This window comes from Lygodium microphyllum, chromosome 28 (assembly GCF_053477565.2).
Source record: "Lygodium microphyllum isolate KBCC chromosome 28, Lygodium_microphyllum_v1.1.10, whole genome shotgun sequence".
NCBI classification, from domain to species: domain Eukaryota; kingdom Viridiplantae; phylum Streptophyta; class Polypodiopsida; order Schizaeales; family Lygodiaceae; genus Lygodium; species Lygodium microphyllum.
In genome coordinates this window covers 104,996,699-105,008,015 of record NC_141162.1, presented here as the reverse complement: position 1 = coordinate 105,008,015, position 11,317 = coordinate 104,996,699, and the positions used below count along the sequence as shown (strand labels likewise).

Here is an 11,317-nt window from a genome sequence, read left to right as displayed (position 1 = left end):
CTTATCTTCAGTGTCGTGAGCTAGTGAAATGGCGTCTTCAAGAGTAGCAGGCTTGAACATGTTAACTTCAACGTAGTAATGCCCAAGGAGTCCAGACATATACTTGCGCTTATGTGTCGCCTCTGGTACGTCTTCAAGCATGCGTAGCTGGAGGAGTGCATTCCAAAAACTCTCTGTATACTGAGGTATAGGCTCATGATCCCGTTGCTGGAGTAGATCCCATTGCTTAATAGCTTTCTCATGAAATTGCAGTGGAAGGAAATTCTGCATGAACTTCTTCTTGAAATCTTCCCAGGTAGCAGGACATTCTATGCTCTTGCATACTACAGTCCACCAAAGTGATGCTCTGTCTACCAAATGATTAGTAACACACTTGATTTTATCTTTTTCTGCATAGATTTCCTCATGGAAATAGTCATCAAACTGACTAATGAATGCTAGAACAGTCTTTCCTTCTCGTATGCCATTGAAAGTACGAAATTTGAAACTTCGTTTACTTATCTTTGATTCCTTGCGAATGGTTTGAGCTTCAAGAGTGGCGTCGACGATACGTTGAATCAGATCTTCAGCTTGAGGTTCTTCTTTGTCGGTAGACGCTCTTTGTAATTTTGCCAGTTGCGCTTGCAATGCTTGCCTAGCCCTTCGTTCTTCTTCCAATTGCATCATGATTAAGTCCAGCTTTTGCTCCATCGTAGGTTCAGGTAGGTCGTCTTCAGCCATAAGATCATCCATATATGGTTCCGTCATCCTGTAAAACTCAAAAGACCTTTCTCACTCAAAATCAGGTTATTGGGATCAGCGTAGCTCCAGTTCGGGGTTACAAGGCTTATGTGTTTTTGGGTATTTCTTTCTCAATCTTCAGAAAATCTGCAATTTTTCCTTCTTCGTATGCTGAAAATGCTTCAGCAAACCTGCGTATGGGTAGAATACCTTCCAACGAACAACTTTGCAGTACGGAGTTTCTGCGCAGGAACAGTCCTTCTAGGAGTTTTAAGCACAAGTCGATTCTGACTCCAGTTGACTAGTTTGACTTGCAAAGTTGCAGACTTATATGACTTGCAGAGTTGCAAACTTGTAGAACTTAGCCGACTTAACAAACTTGCAGAACTTGATCAGAGATTACTTGCAGAACTTGACTTCTGTGGTGTGTGACCTGGAGTTATTGACTTGCAGGGTTGATTTATGTTAAGTAGACTAAGCTTAATTGCTTAAGCTTAGTGGGGGGGGCTTATGGATCAGAAAACGATGAATTTCATGGGGGGGGGGGGGGGGGGGGGGGGGGGGGGGGGCTGTTTTTTTCACCACGCGAAAAAATCGGAGGTCCTCTGAGACCTCACGATAAAAAAATTTTGAAGCTTAAGCTTCTATTCTCTAAGCTTTGAAGCTTTAAGTCTTGAAAGATATGGATTTGAGGACTTATCTCTCTGATTAACCACGACTTGTTGAAGAAGATGTAGGAGTGGTCCTCCGCCTGTACAGCCTGGTCCTTCGCGATCTAATGACAGAAATAGGGGTTCTTGATTGCCAGAAGTCTGCCTGTATCGACGGTTCGCGACGAGATTGACCGTAGAGCCCGATCGTTCCAAGAGCTCCGCCTTCGCACGAGATGGGTAGCGATTGGAAGCTCTTGATCTCAGCTCTGCTCTGATACCACTGGTGCGCAAATCGGTCCTTGTATACTCGCATAGTGAATCCAGGAAGGTCCCCAAGAACAATGAACTCTACTTTTTGCACAAGTTACAAGGTAAAAAGCATGAACGACAAGAGCAAGAGACCAATTGGGTTCAATCTTCCCCCATGCCTTATGTGAGCACTTCACAAAGCATGTATTTTATGTATATTCCATCTTCATGCTCAATAATAGCCCAATTTACAAAAATATATCAAGCTTTTAGCTTTTGAGTTTGCTTTTACAAAAATAGGAATAAAGCTAATGGATGGTGCCCAAAGAGTCTGGCACGCCCAATACAATGTCCAAATAGAAATAACATATCCGTGCGCATAGGCGCATACAAAATAATAATAAATAATCAATGCCTTAATAGACATGACAAAATATAGGTGTGGCGCCTATCAAAATATAATCCATAGGTCGAATACTCGCTAAACTCCAATGCTTTCCTCCGCCACTGCTGCTATCTCTACACATCAACTGAAGCATTCACAATCGTTAGTAAAATAATACAATTAAACCGACAAAAGTGAATACCTAGCAGTCTTCAGCTACATAAATAAATCAACTGGTTAGAAATAAATCCTAACCTTAATTTATTATGAGTGCGCACTCTAAACTCATAAATGTTTATTAATTTAATATGCATTTTGCGGAATCACCCGCTATGGAATCACCCATGTACACACTAAATTAATGAAACGCCCGAAAAGGACAGGCGTCCCCATCAACTTCTCACACAAAGAATCCACTTTGTGTATAAGCCCCGGTCATCAAAGTTTACGGAATCCACCGTAAAACCTCACGGAATCCACCGTGGCACGGAATCCACCGTGAAATATGCCTCCTGGCATCAAATTGATGCAACGGGTGCTATCTTGAGTCGTGTAGCAGTCAATCAAGTGTGCCCAATGCTCGGATACTAAGTCGAAATGTCAAATTTGAGAGTGAAACTCAAACAATAATCCGAGCATAAGCTCAACAATAGTAGAGGCATTACATGCCTTCCGTGAGCAGACAATATCATATGCAACAAGTGCGAGATCAAGTTGGGGCTTCAACCCCTGCACAAAATTTCATAGATTCTCAGAGTCTAAGATATGCCTCATCAAACTGGACCAAGTGGTGTAGTTTGACCAATTGAAATGAGTCTTGTCATTAAAAGCATGCTTGGTGAATGAGGAGCTAGAACCATGTTTGTGAAGATGGATAGGTGAGGTAGTGTGGAGGATAAATTTGTGGTCTTAGTGGTGGATAAAGTCTATGTTGGTGTGTCTCTCTTGCCATTTGGGTAGCTCTTCACAATCTTCCCTTTATTTATAGGTGAAGAAGGGGTGGGGGGTTCACTTGCTTGTGTCATGGAATAATAAGGTGTCCTATGGTGGCAATGGGAGAGGAGTTTTGTTTTTGGGTGGTTTGATGTGTCAGTTAGAAATCTCCTAATTTTGTGTTAGTTAGTCATTGCAATGTGTAATCAACTATTCTTGATATTTTTAAGGGGATGTGGGATGAGTTGGGACAACTAAGGTAGGCTTTCAACAAGCCATGTCAATGCACATAGCTTCAGTACAATTTCCCAAAAGATAAGACCATTGCCCCAATCTTCAATAAGTTGTGCATGGTGCATCCTAGGTCGGTGGAGCAATAGTTCATACTCAACTCCTCAATAGGATGGGTCTCGTTTCTTCCATCAATCAAGTCTTAAAAGTGGTGCAAATAGCAAGATTATTCTTGAAGAGTATACCCAATGGTATTGAGACACTTGTAAAGGCTAAGGTAGCTAAAATCCCATGGTCTACTTCTTGATATTGCAACTTGGCTCACCTTGGGTAGGCACTTGGGGCTCCAAGTTCAATAGTGGGTCATCCAAAGATGGTAGGTCCAATGGTGGAGGTCAAGGGAAGTTTGCTAGTGATGCCATGTGGTTACAAATTTTCCTTGGCTTCTTCAATCGCGCTGTCACTTCAGCTTGAGCCTCTTCCACCCAATTCTTCACCTTGCTAACCAATTGAAGTTGTGATAACTGCTTATTCTAAGCTATTTTTACACTATTTTTCATGCAAACTCAAGGGCTTTGGCTTTGGTATTACGCAATATTTTTCATAAAAACTTAATAAAAATAAGATCGTAAAGTTGTATTTGATCATGCTGAGGTGGAGTTAGAAGTAAGGAGTTGGGATATTTTAGACATGAAATTTTAGGGAGTACAAAAGTACTAAGTGATAGAAAGTGGGTGCAAGGAAATATTTTTAGTAAAAAGCGTAGACATTTTAGAGATGAGAAGAAGTGTGAGTATAATTTAGCATGCATACATAGGATTCAAGTTGAGAAGCCATGGGCAGCATAAAAAATATGTATAGAGATGTGGAAGGGTGCCAAAAAGATTTGGTTCAATTGGGAAAACCTAAAAATTTGAAAAGAGGATATTCAAGAAGTTGGAGGAGATTGTCATGGGAAGTGGGGTTTGAACAAGAGAGAAAACACAAAAAATTAGGGTACCGTATTGCATGAGTGTGTTGATGATTTTGCTATAGCACTTGGCCTCAATTTCAGCATCATTTGGTTGTAGACTATCACTTCTCTCATCTCCTTCCTCATCATTCCATTCTTGAAGAGCATTCTTGGGTGTAGGGAGAGAGAATTTTCAACAAGATTAAGGGAAATTTAGGAGACATTAGAGAAAAACATGGGAGGTTAGAAGACTTGAAATTTGGTGAGCTTAAAAGAAGAGAAGGCTAGTGCGAGAGAAGTGAATAAAATAAGTATATAAGAATGTGAGTGTGAAAGGGTGAAGACATAACTTCTTCAACCTAGCCCATTCCAAGGTGAAAAATCATGATGCACATCCCAAGGCGAACGATCGCAACTTCCTCTAATCTATCTGCTTCTCTTATTTGCCATTTTATCCTTTTATTTCTCTAACTATGATATCCTCGCATAAGAAGCTTCACACACAGGACTATCCAATGAAGTGGGATCCTCAAACATGGCCAACCCATTGCACAAAGCAGGTCCTTCCCACATGGTGGGCCTATCTTCAATAACCCTTAATGCAAGGACAAACATGGCCAATGACACCAATGTGTCAAATGCCTGAAATCAAGTACTTTTCTATCTTTATTTGATCGATATATTCTCAATTACAAAAGAAAAATGAATACACCTAAAGTCTCTAAAATAATACATGAAAAGAGTAGTTGTATTCTCTTTTTTTAATTTTATTTTGCAAATATATTATTACAAAATGCAGTTATCCTTAGGTGAAAGTCATGGAATAAACATGCGAAGGTTAACTGCATCTCTTAAAATAAGTTCTAGATTTTCTTTTTGTAGGATTTTGCATGCTTAAGATACTTACTCATTGTTAAAATTAGTGTATTAGTTTCAATAAAAAATGATTATCTCTTGATTTTCATGAAGTCATAAATGAATTTCATCATGGGTTGCGAACTAAATAAAAGTCATGCATAAAGCTTGCATCACTAAATATATTAGCTGCCACATGCGCTCATTGTTAAAATTAGTGTATTAGTTTCAATAAAAAATGATTATCTCTTGATTTTCATGTCAAAGTCATAAATTAATTTCATCATGGGTTGCGAACTAAATAAAATTCATGCATAAAGCTTGCATCACTAAATATATTAGGTGCCACATGCGCTCTTTGTCATACTTCCTTTCCAAGGCTCATATGTTCATAGTTATGTATGATAAATCCATGGTGATATTGCAACTTTAGGAATGCATTGTCTCACATTACACATGAACAAACATATTGTATGGAATTGTGAGCGTAGAGAAAATTTCAGTTAAAGGTTCGTAATTAGAATCATATGCCAAACAAAGTGTAATGAGCATCCTAGAATACAATCTATGGAGATTGCACAAGGCAAAGAAGTTTAATTTAGTCAAAGTTTACATGTTTCATTGAAGCAACCTAAATCCTATGGTTCACATTGAAGGTGAAATGATGACTCTCAACCAATGGGCTTATCGTTGTATCACCACGGTCATCCAACCGAATCATGTCATTGTAGCTCACTGGTCTCATATAAATAATTATGAGATTGAAGAACTCCCCAACCTTCCTCCTAGTTATCAAGCCCTAGACACATATACGGAACCTTATATATATACACCAACTAAACATTAGCTCAAATGTATGACTGAGGATATATAGTTATCCGAGAAAATCCCTTGTAAAAAAGCTACAAACTTGTACAAACTTCTTCTTTGGCCTTGTATGAGACACCCTTGTAAAAATCTTTACATCCATGGTGCAAAATAATGTGAAATATGGTTTTACACTAAAATAAATAAAATAGTTGATGCATATAATGAAGCTCAATATAAAAGTGAACACATTTGATTATGGATCTCATTTCTAATGTTACAATCTTGTGACTAATTAAGCTATTTTCAAATGCCTTACTAATGATGGATGGAAAATTGTACTAAGGTAAAACGTATCAAAATTCTTTCAGGGGTTTCTTCGATTGGAACACTCTCAACTGCTACCCCAATTTTCACTAACCTGTCATATGAGAAAGAAAGGAAGTTCCTACTCAAATAGGTAAAACTGCTTAAGTTTAATGGCAAATAGATGAAGGCGGAGATAAGTGTCAAAACGTGGATTGAGCAAATGGAAGATTACTTCTCTATTATTAGAACCAGTTTGGCAAATCAAGCAATGATCGCACATCTAAGGCTTACAAGAAAAGCATGGCTTTGGTGGAAACATTAGTGTTGTAACAAGGTTGTCTTTGAATTTACTATGGCATGGAGCCAAATCAAGGTGGAAATCCAAAGCTTATACTTGTCTCCTACCTATCAAACTCTCAAAATGAATGAGTTTTTCAACCTCAAGTAGTAGTAAGGGCTGACTCTTGAAGGATATAATTTCCATTTTGTTATACTACAAAAGTATGCACCCCACGTCCATGATTCCATAGGTTGAAATTTTTTCTCAAGGCTTGAACCCATCTCTCAATGATTATTTGGAAATAATGAGACCCATTGACCTACTTTGTCTTGATGAGGGCACAGCCACTCAAGGTTACTCTTTCTAGAAAAAACAATAGGTTTAGCAAATCTCCTTATGCTAAAAGAGATCCGTTGAATTACTAGTAAGGAAACTTTAATTAGATCTGCATAAACATTACCAATACTCCCTTGCAACACCAATAATAAGAATGAAAATAATGAGCCACATTGCTTCAAATACAACCAAACATGCCACTTCTGCACTCAATGTTCCAACAAGGGAATGGATGCCTATGGTAACACTCCTCATATTCCTCCAAGGGAAGGAAACTCCGATAATTGAGGACACAAATGTGGGGTGCGGCATATGGAGTTGGACCAAGAGATGGAATAGGGCAAGGAGCAAAACATGAAGCTAGAGCCTATATCTTGCTAGTATAAGTGATGAACTAGATCCTATCTTGAAAGAGGGTCTATTCATGCTTCAATCTCAACAACTAGAGCATTAGGTGATAGTTTTTCATCATCCAAATTCTAGCTAAACATCAAGGTATTCTTTCCAAATCCTAATTGACTATGAAGCTACTCATTTATTTATTTTCCCCGAGTGTGTAAAAAGACTGAAGTTGAATCTCACACTCTGTGGGAAACTCATCATAGAACTAGTGAGTGGGAGGGAAACAATATCAATCTAATCCATTAGCCATGTCCAATTTCAATTAGGGGAAGAGATCACAACACTAAATTTTTTTGTTTGCCTTTAGACATTTATGATTGCCAGTTAGGAATGGACTAGTTAGCACCCAATCAATAAAAAATACTCTATGGGGAAAGTCAATTCACATTTAAACATCTATTTGGAAAAATGGTCGAATTACAAGGGAAAGTAGGTGGACTTAAGATTCAGTTAGCCAAAACTAGTCAGATCCAAAGCAATTAAGGAAAAGACTTCATATTTATTTAGTCAAACTCAACAAAGTCAATGATTCCTAGGATGAGGATGAGCCATCACGGTTAAGTGAGTTCACTAATGACTTTCTTGAGGAATTGACGCAATTATCTCTTAAAGGGGATGTGGGCCATGAGATCAAGTTAGTCCCTAGAGCTACACCAATCAGAAGAAGGCCCTACAAAATGTCCATCCCCGAGGCAATCAAATTGAAGGAGCTATTAAAGCAAGTGCTAGATCCCAACAACTTTCCATGGGGTGCTCCTATTATATTCCAAAAGGAGAAGGATGGGGCCCTTAGACTATGCATTGATTACATGGGATTAAATGAAGTTACCCATTTAAAAATAAGTATCACATTCTCCAAATCAATGAGCTTTTAGATTGATTGCAAGGGGCAGTGATCTTTTGCAAGAATGATTTAAGGCTTCCATATTATCAAATCTAGATAAAGGATGAAGACATACAATAGATAGCCTTCATTATTAGGTATGGCCATTACAAATTCATCATAATGTCTTTTGGGCTGACCAACGCTCCCACTACTTTAATAAGCTAGTTCAAGGTATTTTCCACCTAGATGAATTTATCCCTGCATTTTTTAATGGCATTCTCATGTATTCCAAGGCAAAGGAGGATCATCTAGGACATATAACAATTGTCATGGAAATTCTTTGTGAAAACAAGCTTTTTGCCAAGAAGAAAAAGTATGCATTCTTCAAGAAGATGATTGAATACCTAGGATTCATCATCTCAAAGGAAGGCATATCAATGGACCCCCACCATAGTCAAGGATGTTCAAGACTAGCCACCACCCCACAATGTCAAATAAATCTAAGGATTTATAGGTCTCATAAAGGGGTACATGATTTTTATCAAAGATTACTCCTGGATATAGTAGCACCCCTCATTGAATTGCTTAAAAAGCAAGCAAAAATCACATGGACTTCTTGAGAGTAGAAAATCTTTGACAAATGGAAGCAATGTCTCACTACTATCTTTATCAAGATTTACTCTTGTGATAGACCATAAAAGTCTCAAGTGGATTTTCACTCAACTTGATCTTGATATGAGATAGAGGAGATGGATTGAAGTGCTCTAGGAATTCTACTTTGAAATAAAATCTTGTCCTGCAAAGAACAATGTGGTAGTTAACACCCTAAGTAGGAAATCTTTCCTAAGTTTCCAAATGATAGAAGAGGTGCTAGCAAAGGTTTTCTTGCACATCTAATTTCCATGCCCAACGACCCTATTTTAAAAGTTTTAGTTGTTGAAATTCCTAAGGACCCCGACTATCTTGAGTTAAAGAGGTCCATCCAAACTAGGGGAGATATGTAAGAGAGTAGGGATAGATGGGTAGGACACGGGTTAGCATGGGAATACCCAGTTATTCTAACAGAGTATATAAGGTGTTGAGAGACACAATTAGGGGATCAGTTTATCAATAATCAAGTCTCCTTTCCCCTTCCTTCCAGCTTTCATGGCTTCCCTTCTCTTTCTCTCTCTTTTCTTGTCTTTCTCTCTCCTCTACTAGTATTTCTCTCTCTTCTTCTCTCATCTTCCTCCTCTTTCTCTCTCCTCTCTACAGCCTCTCCCTTCTCTCCTTCTCTCTCCTAGGTCAACTTCATTACAGTTGGTATCAAAGCTTAGGTATTTGGTCCTTTCTTCTTTCTCTTTTCTCACATCCAGCTCTATTTTTCACCAAAAAAAAACTAGTCAAACAAGTACAGCATGGACAGCAAGAGTTGTAAGGAGCAATGATGGAGTACCACACAGGAGAATGGCAGGTTTCTTGAAGACCACACAAGCTATGGCAAGAGGCTTGGACAAATTGGAGGCAAGGGGATAAAAATGGCAATTCGTTTTCAATCCCTAGTCAAAATTAAGAGGTAAACCTGTCAAGAAAGGACTCACGGGAGTTAGTAAGAGATCCAGTCAGAGTTACTTTTGAAAAGAGGTCTTCTCTTTCTTCGCTGTAAGCTCCCTTTTGGAACTTCCATGGAGTACCAAGCCAAGATCTTTTCATATCTCTTAGACCTTTCTCCTCCCTTGCAAATGGGTGTTGTCATGGCTTTCTCCACTTCATCGTGAGTGTCTAGAGTACTAGTTGAGGGTGTGAAGGTCCCAAGAAGAAGAAGAAGTTTGTGAAGAATAAATTAAAGCAGAGGAGAGCACAACAGAGGGAGTGAAATGTAAGAGAGAAGAATATGAGGAGAGGATCTGCCCTTCGGCTCCTATGCCATCCAAGAAAGAAGCATAGGGAAGCCAAGCTGAAGAACCAAAGAAAGAAGCAAAGAGCAGCAAGAGTGAAGTGCCAAAGAAAGAGAAATAATATTTCTTGAGAGAGCGTGCACGGTCCGAGGTTAGCAAGAAAAGGAGGCCAAGACAAGCTTGAGGTTTAGCTTTTTTCCCAATGGCATCCTGGATGCATTGGCCAGTGCGCGGCATACCTCGGTGGCTATGAAACTAGGGAATGGTACGGACGTGAATCTTCCATAACTTCTCTTCACTCGGACTTGGCATTTCACAATCACCATGGACAAGAGAAGAGGCTTTCACCTGCAAAAACGATGGCCCATTTGAGACATCATTTTTCAGAATGTTTCCATCCTCATTAGCAGATACATTTCCAAGACAATGAACACTTACACCATCAGTTTCAGAATAACTACTTTTGCCCTAAGCAACTACCACGTCAAGATACATAGAAACTAGCTGTTGATTCTTAGAGGCAATTTCCAAGTTTGGAAATTCAACTATGTTCAAAACGTCAGCTAGAGAAAGCCTTTGCTGCTACCCACCATTCATCATCATTTCAGGGAAGCTTGCTGGTGGACAGACTGACAGGGTCTTTTCATGAAATATATTGCCATCTACTTCAATGCCCCTTTTCTAGAATAGAAAAGATAGGCGCACAGCACCAATAGGTGTGTTAAAAAGGTCAGTGGAAGTAAGGGAATAATCTTGAGTTTGCTTCCCCTTTTCATACAAACCTTTAAGAGGGATAGAACAAATCCTAATAATTGATTCTCAAGATAGTTGCGAGCATAGCTCATCATCCAAACCTCACACTTCAAAACAACATCTGTCTAAGAGATAGGAATCTCGAGGACTTGGTTAAAGATGGGGTTTCTGCCTCCCGCTTTCACTGGCTGAGTGGTAAAAACAACATCTTGACAATGTGTGATGGAGAACTTAGCATAAACATCTTGATTTCCATATATGCAGATGTTGTAAATGTCATAGGCATGGTGAATGGTCACTTGCACAACACCCTCTATGTTGTCTCTCACACCATTCTCTCCATTGGAGTGTCCTCAACAGAAAAATTTTTGTCAATTTTGACAAATCCCTAGCTCAAGATATTGTAGTTTTTGTGACAGGGGGTCCGATGGACTGCACCTAGTATGGCATGTCATAAGGGTAAAGCCAAGACCCATGAGGACTTCTAGCACAAGATCAGAGATTCCCATGCATCTATTAATGATCTTAGCTTCACCCAAGAGGATCGCAAAGGCATGCTTGAAGAAGGGGCCCCTAAGATGGATAGGGAGATGGAAAACCGCCAAGATCAGTGTCATAGCGAGATGATGGATAAGATGGACTTGCTTGTAGAGCACATGGGCACCCTCATCTCCACCCTCTCACCCTCCTTGGCTCAGCCCAAGGAGCATGGTCCTCCTCGTGAGACCAACCACCCTCCCCCCTTGGAG

At 39.4% G+C, this 11,317-nt stretch overlaps 1 pseudogene; it reads right to left on the bottom strand.

The window, feature by feature from the left end:
• Nucleotides 1-10,283: 10,283 nt before the first annotated feature.
• Nucleotides 10,284-11,077, bottom strand: LOC148011833 (uncharacterized; annotated as a pseudogene).
• Between the last annotated feature and the right edge of the window lie 240 nt (nucleotides 11,078-11,317).